We start from the raw sequence: 9,624 nt of genomic DNA on the forward strand, positions 1-9,624 counted from the left end.
AGGCCGAGGGCTCGGGCGCGCGGGGAGAGCAGCTCGTGGGCGGCACAGGGTGGAGCAGAGAGGGGAGGAGGAGGAGGCACGGAAGGCGGCGGGAGCGAGGGCGGCACATGGGGCGAGGCCGAGGGTGGAGCTTGCGCGCGGGGAGGAGGAGGCCGGCCATGGCGTGCACGGCGGCGAGGAGGCGCGGGCGACCAGGGCGTCGAGGGGAGCACGGACGCTTGGGGCGGCGGGATCCGGCCGGAACGAGCACGGGCGGCTGCGCGGAAGGATCTCCGGCGGCAAAACGGCAGGTGGGCGGCGACTGGGGAGGCGAGCGACTGCGTGGGTGCAGGGGCCGGCGCGGGCTCGACGAGGAGGGGGCTGCGCACGGGGGAGACGCGAGGAAGACGGCGCGCGTGGGGCTGGGAACGAGACAGGGGCGATCGGGCGAGGCTAGATGGCGCTAGGGCAGGGGGAAGCTGGGCCTTGGCCTGCTCGGCTCGGCCTGCTCCCTCCCCCTACTGTTTTTTCCCTCTTTTTTTAAAAGAAAACAACAACACCAAAGGAAAGGATTTTTTATAACAACGATAAAAAAAATACTTTTTTAACTCCTTTAAAACAAACCCCACTATAAGAAATAGTTTTGGGCATTTTTAAAGAAATAAAAATGAAACCTTTTCTTAAGAATTAAAATAAAACCCTTTTCACACAAGAATAAAATTTAAACCCCTTTTATTTAAAGACTAAAATAAAGGCTCTTTAAAGGAGAAAAGAAATGAGACTCTTTTAGAAAAATAAACAAAGGGAAAAAATAAAGGAAACCCAAGGGGTTACCCCCACATTTAATGAAAGGATCTTTTAGAAGAGGATGAATCTTTTGACGGGGTTAAAACGGAAACTTTAGCAAAACCACAAAAAGAATAAGAGAGGAAAGAGAAGGTTTTAGGTCCGCGGTGCAACAGCGTTTAGCGGTGGCTCTCACGCACCCACTCTCATCACGCCAACAAACGACATCACACTCACAAAGCACTAACACCCAACAACACGGAGCATCAAGCAACACCGACAAAATACAGTTGACCTGATGCCATGCATGATGCGATGATGCAAACTAAATGAAGAGGCCACAAAATGAAATAACCACACGACGAAAACGGACATAAAGGGGAATCTTCTGGAACGTCGGTCTCGGGCTGTCACACATCCCTACCTACCCCTTTGAAGTCTAGCAAGATTGTGCTCATGTTTATTATTGCATTAAAAGTGAAAATGGAAATAAAAGAGAAAAACCCTAGCAACTCCATATTCAAACCAATTCAAAATTGTGACAAATCAATAAACTCAAAATGGCCTTAAAAAAAGTCCACTATTTTTGATCAATATTGGAAACAACAATTCAGGGGTGGATTTCTTTTAAAAAATAATTTTGGTATTTTATTTTAAACACAAAAGCCACTGAAATCAACTATAGGGGTGATTTCAAATATTTCAGAATTTCATAAAATGTTGAATCTTTTATGTACGTTTGGAAATATTACAAACAACACTCCAACATTATTTTCACTATTTTAGAAATAGTTTAGAGGCAAAAATAAAATGAAACAAATATCACAAAGGTTTTAACAAAAACGGAAAAGAAAGAAAATAGGAAAAAACCTATCTAACGCTTACCTGGCCTAGCCCAGCTCTTCTTCCTATCGTCTTCCTCGCGCCAGTTGGCAGCTGGAGGTGGTCGCCGCTCTCTCCGGCGCGGCCACGCACCTGGGTGCCTGCCCGTCCTCCCCGTCACGCTGAACGCGAAGGGATAACCTCCGAGGACCCATTCCAGCTCTCTCCCTCTCCTCATTCACCCCCCTGCGCCCCTCCTCTCGTCCGCCATTAGAGCCGAGCCCAAGCTCGAGCTAGCCATCGCCTCCGGCCACCTCAAGCCTCCCTGAGCACGGCGTTTGCTCTGCCTCGTCCAGCACGTCGTCTCTGCCCAAGGAAACAATCCCTCGAGCCCTGCATCTCCCTGACGCCATCGTCTTCCTTCTCGGATCCCCGAAGTTCGCCGCTGTCGTTCTCCCTCTCCAGACCGTCCCCGAACCTGCTCAAGACGTCTCTGCAATCCCTGTGAGCTCAGGACGGTTTCCCCCTCGTTTCCCCCTCGATCACGTACCCTAGCGCCCGATTCCACCGGAGCCCAACAAGGTCCGTCGCGGGAGCTCGTCGCCGGTGATGCTCCGATGATGGGTTGGTCCATCTGAGACCACCATCGGCTTTAGTGCGTCTTGTAGATGTTGTAGGAGCCAAGCCTCGTCCCTTTTGCCCTCTGGATCGATGACCTCGATGTTGCCCGAGCTCCGGCAGTCGCCGGGCTAATCGCCGGCGTCATCTCCGGCCGTTTGAACCCATGAGCATAGCAAAAATGGATGCGCCATCGAGTGGCCATTCTCCCAGTGCCCTTCGCCGCGCGTTTGGTCATCGCAGACGCCTTTCCGATGCCCTCCACCGTCCCTCAAGTCACCGGAGGCTCGCTGCCGGTGGGTTTGACCCCATCGCCGGTGGGTTTGACCCCGTGGGTCTATGAAAGGTGGGGCCAACCCCTGAGAAGTTAGGTTTGAACTAATGGAATTAATTAATTAATTAAAACCCTAATTAGTCACTCACATGTGGGCCTGTCCCTAATAATTAACTAATTCACTTAAAGTTTAATTAAAATCTGGCCAGAGTCACTGACCAGTGGGTCCCACTGGTCAGGTTTGACTTTCAACGGCCGGATTGACCAGCTGATGTCATGCTCATGCAAGAATAATAATTATCTTTTATAATAATTCCAGAATAAGTGCAAAACTTTGGAAATTCATAGAAAATTGAATATAACTCCAAATTTGACAGATAATATATGCAAATTGATCAGAAAAATTCAATGAACACAATGGTGCTACTTTCATGCATGAAAAACAAAGTTATGAAACAGCATCAGGTCAAATCAATTAAATGAATTTGATAAATATATCACTTTAATTAATATTTGAATTTTGAATTCAAATCAGATTCATACTAAGGTTGATAGCCACACTAGCTCATGCTACATTTTATTTCATGCCATGATCATGCATCATATTGTTGCATATGAATGTTATTGATTTTCGTTATTATTTCGGTAGGCTCTGCCCTTCCGGATACGTCTGAATATCTGACTGACAGATTTAATCCCTCTGCTGAGCAACAAGGCAAGCACTCTTTTGACCATCCCGATATAATCCCACATTCTTGCTCCTTCTCCCATTTATTGCATTAGGACAAAATATTTGAAATGATTTACTTCGGTAGCTGAACCTATTCCTTTGCATGACCTGTCATTGTCACAGTAAATAGCCAAACCTTGCAACCTAGCATACCTGGTAGTTGGTTGAGCCATGATGTGCCTTTTCCTTCTATGCTTGGTATGCCTAGAGTTGTGTCAAGTCTGTTTCATCTGGGTGATGAACATGAATGGATGAATGTGTTCTAGTGACTAAGAATGAGTGTGGAACCTGATTTGGTAAAGTTACCGATGAAAAGCTATGTAGGAGTACATGGCGGGTTGTTTCATTGGAACCGTCCTTAGGAACTGAGTTCCGTGCATGTAATCCAAGACTAGATACTACCACACGTTGGGATACTTAATTGACCCTCTTGTCTTATGAATTGCCTAGTACTCAGTCCACGAGTTGCAAGTAGTTTCTGGTGTTTATAGCCATGCTGGAGGTCGTGCATAGTGCTGACCTTAGATTTGGGCTATGATGCGGTAGGCAGTGGCACGGTGTACCAAGTGGCACCCGGATGGTGCGCTTGGGACCCCTGCGCACATCGTTTGGGGCCGTGGCAGAAACCTCGGCCGGACTTCCGTGCGGGTTCACTCTCAAATAGGCGATAAACCTGGACTAGGTATTAGTGTGGTTAACGGTCATGGCCGACTCCCTCGCTGGGCTTCCGCTTGAAGGTTGTCGAGGTGCATGACGTACACATGGTGATAAGTGGCGAGAGCGTGTGTGAAGAAGTACACACCTGCAGGGTTATGATCTATTCGAATAGCCGCGTCCGCGGATATGGACTACTTGGAGACATATGTTGCTCATAGACAACTTTAATGGCTACTCATAAAAGTATCAAGATAAGCGTGAGTATCATGTAGGGTATTTCCGTAGGGAGACGGAAAGGAGTTCATGATAGTGTATTGTTGTGGTGGTAGTGGACTCGTGTACGACTTATCAAAGTTGTTTAAGACTATTTAAGGTTGTAGTTTAGTCTAGCCAACAGTCAAAGCTGGCTGCTGCAAGAAACACCACAACCCCCTTTGTTGATACGTGTGCATGAGTAGATAGATCTGTTCTAAAGTCTTGCTGAGTACTCTTGTACTCATGTTTGCTTAATAATTGTTGCAGAGCATACCCACGAGCCAACAGGTGGGTTCTATCTAGACATCGATGATGACGAGTAGCTGGTGTCTCAGCTACGACCTAGCCCCTTTCAGAAGGGATCTGTAGATAGTCAGGCATTATGCCTTTTCCTTTCAACTGTCTGTACTTAGACATCTTTTATTCTTACATTGGTTTGTATGACTCTGCTTGTATGTCTTGAGTGTCGGGTCATGTGACCCCTGCCTGTATGAACATATTATGCAAGACTCTTCCGAGTCTTCTAAATAAAGGTTGTGATGTTGTATGGTTATGTTGTGATGCCATTGTTGTATCTATGCATATCAAGGATGTCATGCATACGTGTGATGCACTGTGATATGTATGGGATTCGACACCTAGTCGTATGCCTTAGTATCTCTCTATACACAGAAATGCCCCTTTGTGCTTCCCATGAGCCTTGGTAGTTCGCTACTGCTCCGGACACATTGGTTGACCGGCATGTATCCTTCTTAGTTGTTGTGTCTGTCCCTACGGGGAAATCTCACGCTGTGTAATGGAGTCCTTGTAGCTTGCTACGACTCATCTACATTCGCTGATGACCTACACCTGCTTTGCTAGGTTATGTATGCCTGTCTCTGTACACTTGAGCCACTTGAGTTTATGACTAGTTATGTCGACCCGGGTTCTTTGACATTGGAATTCTAGCGACACAAATGCATACGTGAGTCAAAAGGCGCAAACGGTCCCGGTTAAGGTAAGGGGGCAGCCGTGGGATTAACCATGCGTGAGACCGCAAAGGGATGCGTTGTGTTACAGGCTGGATTCCTATGGCTTAGGATCCGGGTCCCGACAGTGCTAGACAAGACCTGACAGCCGGCGAGCCCCACAACTAGCGAGAGGGGCTGGCAGACGGCCCCACCTCCTGTCGTGCCCTTACCACTATACACTTCTGGCTGGACTATAAAGCCAAACCACATCACCCACGAGAGGGGTTGGCAGATATTCGACCAATCCAACCCCCCAGGTAGAACACCACCGAGGCAGCGAGACCGGTAGCTAGAGTTGTGTCTCCCTCCTCACGAACAACATAGGGAGCACCATTTCTATTGTGATTACCATATGGTCACACCAGCATGACTAGGGGTTTTACCTCACCGGAGAGCCCTGGACCTCGGTAGATCAGTGTCATGTGTGTTAGGCCTGCACCCGTTCCCAGACGCAGTCGGTGCCCATCGGCCCGAAACCATGAACTAAGCCACCCCCTGGCATCTTTCCTGGAAATATGACAACATGTGAGGTTTTCAAACGAATCCGAATCATTCAACCAGGTGTACTCCATTGTTCACGGTGTATGGGTCAGAAGTCGTCCTACCGAGTGACTTACGTCACAACTCTCCCCGAGTGGAGCAGTACAACGAAGCCGAAGCTGAAGCAGCACGCAAGACAATTTGGATCTCTGGAGGAAGAGAGGGAGCTAGCCCTCATTCGGTCCATCGTACTAGCAAGACCTTCAATGCTACCATGACAAACAAGTCAAGGGTCGAGCGTTTCAAGAGGGGGATCTGGTCCTTCGACTAGACCAACAGAAACCCCACAAGCTGGCACCCCCATGGCAAGGGTCATTCACCATCTCCAAACTCCTGCACAATGGAGCTTATATACTGTACATCATCAATAACAATGCGGATGAACCCAGAACCTGGAACGCGGACCTGCTCCACAAGTTATACACATAGAACTTCCCTTTTTTCATGCCTGTAATGAATCTGAATGAATAGAATAATAAAGTGCTTACTTTCTTATACTATCTTCAAACACTTCACTCGGGTGGAAAACACCCCCAGTACTGTGAACCTGTTTTTGCTTAAGGTAAAACATGCCTCGAGTGCGGAGAATCTCCTCACTCGGGGGGCTTAGCTATGAATCAGTTTTCGCCTAAACCATGTTCGCAAGAACAAAACCATCATCGTAACTAACCTGTTTCACCCGAGTGATCGTGGAAACCTTCACACTTGGTGGCTTAGCTGCGAACTAGCCTTCCCCTACATTAAAGTGGTTTGGAATCAAGGCAAGATCTTACTTCGGACGCCAAGATGAACAAAACAAACATTTCTTGGTAGCACCTGTTTCGCCTAAGGTAAACCATTCCCGAGTGATTGTGGAAACCTCCACACTCGGGGGCTTAGCTGCCAACCAGCCTTCGCCTAAGTTAAAGTGGTTCTGAATGAAGGCAAGATCTTCATTCAGACGCCAAGATGAACAAAACAAACATTTCTTGGTAGCAAACCTGTTTCGCCTAAGGTAAACCCTTCGTCGAGTGAGGACAGCCTCCACACTCGGGGGCTTAGCCGTGAACCAGCCTTCGCCTAAGTTAAAGTGGTTCTAAATGGAGGCATGATCTTCATTCGGACGCCAGCATGAACAGGACAATCATCCCAAGCTTTGATTCCTCTTTCGCCTAGGGAGAAATGATCCCGAGTGTGGGACAACCTCCACACTTGTGGGCTTAGCCGCAAACCAGCTTTCGCCTAAGTCTCAAACTATCCCAAGTGAGGACAACCTCCACACTCGGGGACTTATCCGGGAACCGGTTTTAGCCTAAGTCACAATGAGCCCGAGTGAGGACAACCTCCACACTCGGGGTTTTAGCAGCGAACCAGCTATCGCCTAAGTCACAAACGATCCCGGGTGAGGACAACCTCCATACTCGGGATCTTAGACGCGAACTAACTTTTTCCTAAGTCACGAACAATCTCGAGTGAAGACAACTTCCACACTCGGAGACTCGAACGCGAACTAGCTTTTGATCGAGTTTAAAAACCCCCCAAATAAAGGCGGCCAAGCAAATTAGATCCAAATCAATTGCGGATAAACGCGATCAAATTCAGCTAAAGAAAGAGAGGGCCCAGAGCCCACTCAAAGTTTGAGGTTACATAAAATCACTCGGTATCCCGATGCAAATTAGAGCTTAAGTGGTTTTTCTTCGAGCATCACTCGGAGGCCGAAGACTCCGCCGCTTCAACAAAGGTGTCAAGATCGATTGCCTCTGTGATCCGTGTGGCTGCCGCCATGAACATCTCCATGAAGTCTTCAAACTTGGCGCTTTTGCGGTAGACGACCCATAGATTCTTCAGCTTCTCCTTGTCCACCCCCTTGCAATGGATGCGGACGAGCGAAAGGGAAATGTCAGCTCCTGCCCTTGCTGACGACTTCTTCCATGATTGAGTTAATTGGGAATGGCCTTCACACGGTTCCCGACGGATTGGGCATCCTTCATGGGAGCATCTTCAGGCACCTTCCTCTGGTCAATTACTACCTCTTGAGCTTACATTGGTTTTTTCCCTTGAAGAGGAAAGGGTGATGCAGCACATTAGCAGTAAGTATTTCCCTCAGTTTGAGAACCAAATTATCAATCCAGTAGGAGTATTGTTAGGGCATAGTTTATGCCTAAGTAATTTTGGTGATTGATGACAGTACCGCAAAGGACTAATCGTGTGTGTTAAGATTTCAGATAACACATGTCAACGGCACAAGACGACTCGCCCCCTCTTTCCATGGACCAGAAGCATGGTGTACTCTACGATTCTCTTTGTTTGAGTCATAGGAACGTCGTACTATTAAGAGGGGACCCGTAGTGGAAAGGTTTGGGTGGAATCAATTTTGCACGCACACACTTTATCTCCTTTCCCCTTACATGCAACTTTGGAGTGGCTCCCGCCTCTGTGTTTATCTCATCTAAGCAAATGGTCCCTCAGCGGTAGTACCGCTGTGCCTAGCGATAGTACTGCTAGCCCTAGCGGTTGTACCGCTAGTGCTGGCGGTAGTACCGCAGTGCTGGTGGTAGTACCGCCCCTGGTTAGCGGTAGTACCGCTCCAGGAGCTTAGTACCGCCTTCCTAGCGGCTGTACTTCGACGGACCTTTTTGCGAAGACTTTCTTGGCGGTGATTGGCCCAGTAGTGTTTATGCACTATCATGGGCCCAGCGGTAGTACCGCTGGAGTGCCAGCGGTAGTACCACTGCTGCCAGCGGTAGTACCGCTGGAGTGCCAGCGGTAGTCCCGCTGGAGTGCCAGCGGTAGTACCGCTGCAGCCAGCAGTAGTACCGCTAGGCTCGGGCTGTGAGTGGGAAAACGGTTGGATTCCCCCCCCCCCCACTATATAAGGGGTTCTTCTTGTTGTGGAACCCTACTTTTGACCCTCCCAAGCTCCATTGTTGCTCCCTAAGCTCAAAAGTGCCCGATCTCTCTCCCTAGCCAATCAAACTTGTTGATTCTTTATGGATTGGTTGAGAAGGCCTAGATCTACACTTCCACCAAGAGAAAAGTTGATTCCCCCACCAATCCCTTGCAGATCTTGTTACTCTTGGGTGTTTGAGCATCCTAAACGGTTGAGGTCACCTCGGAGCCACATTCCATTGTGGTGAAGCTTCGTGGTCTTGTTGGGAGCCTTCAAGCTCTCTGTGGAGTTTGCCCCAACCTTGTTTCTAAAGGTTCGGTCGCCGCCTTCAAGGGCACCTATAGTGGAATCACGGTACTTTGCATCATGTGAGGGCATGAGGAGAATACGGTGGCCCTAGTGGCTTATTGGGGATCATTGTGCCTCCACACCGCTCCAACGGAGACGTACTTCTTGTCAAAGGGAAGGAACTTCGGTAACAGATCCTCATCTTCATTGGTTCCACTTGTGGTTATCTCTAACCTTTACTTCGTGTATGCTTATGTTGTTGTCTATTTCTTACTTGTCTTAGTAGTTCTCGTTGTTAGCTTCATATAGTTTCACCCCGTTGGTGCTATTATTGTGAACCCGTATGTTGCTTACCCTAACTTGCTAAGATTAATTAAAAAGTGGTCGTTCCCTATTCACCCCCTCTAGTCAACCATATCGATCCTTTCAATTGGTATCAAAGCCACGTCTCTTTATTAAGGGTTTAACCACCCGAAGAGTATGGAAGATGATGAGGGAGTTCCCCGTGCACAAACCGAGGGCATGGACTTGACTTCGATGACAAGGGACGACTTGACTACGGCTATGGCCGCAGTCAAGACGTCCATGATGAACGAGGTCAAGACCATGCTTAAAGAGTTAATTGAGGGAATTAAAAACTCTCTCGAACCGGCATTGGTGGTTAAACCCACCACCACGGATTCGGAGGCCAATTCCGTCAGGGAAACGGCTAAAGGTATGCAACCTTCCCATCCTCTCGAAAATGATGGGAATGGGACGTATGCATCTATTCCACCACCCTTAGTCTATGGAGGAC

This window comes from Hordeum vulgare, chromosome 3H (assembly GCF_904849725.1).
Source record: "Hordeum vulgare subsp. vulgare chromosome 3H, MorexV3_pseudomolecules_assembly, whole genome shotgun sequence".
Taxonomy (NCBI): domain Eukaryota; kingdom Viridiplantae; phylum Streptophyta; class Magnoliopsida; order Poales; family Poaceae; genus Hordeum; species Hordeum vulgare.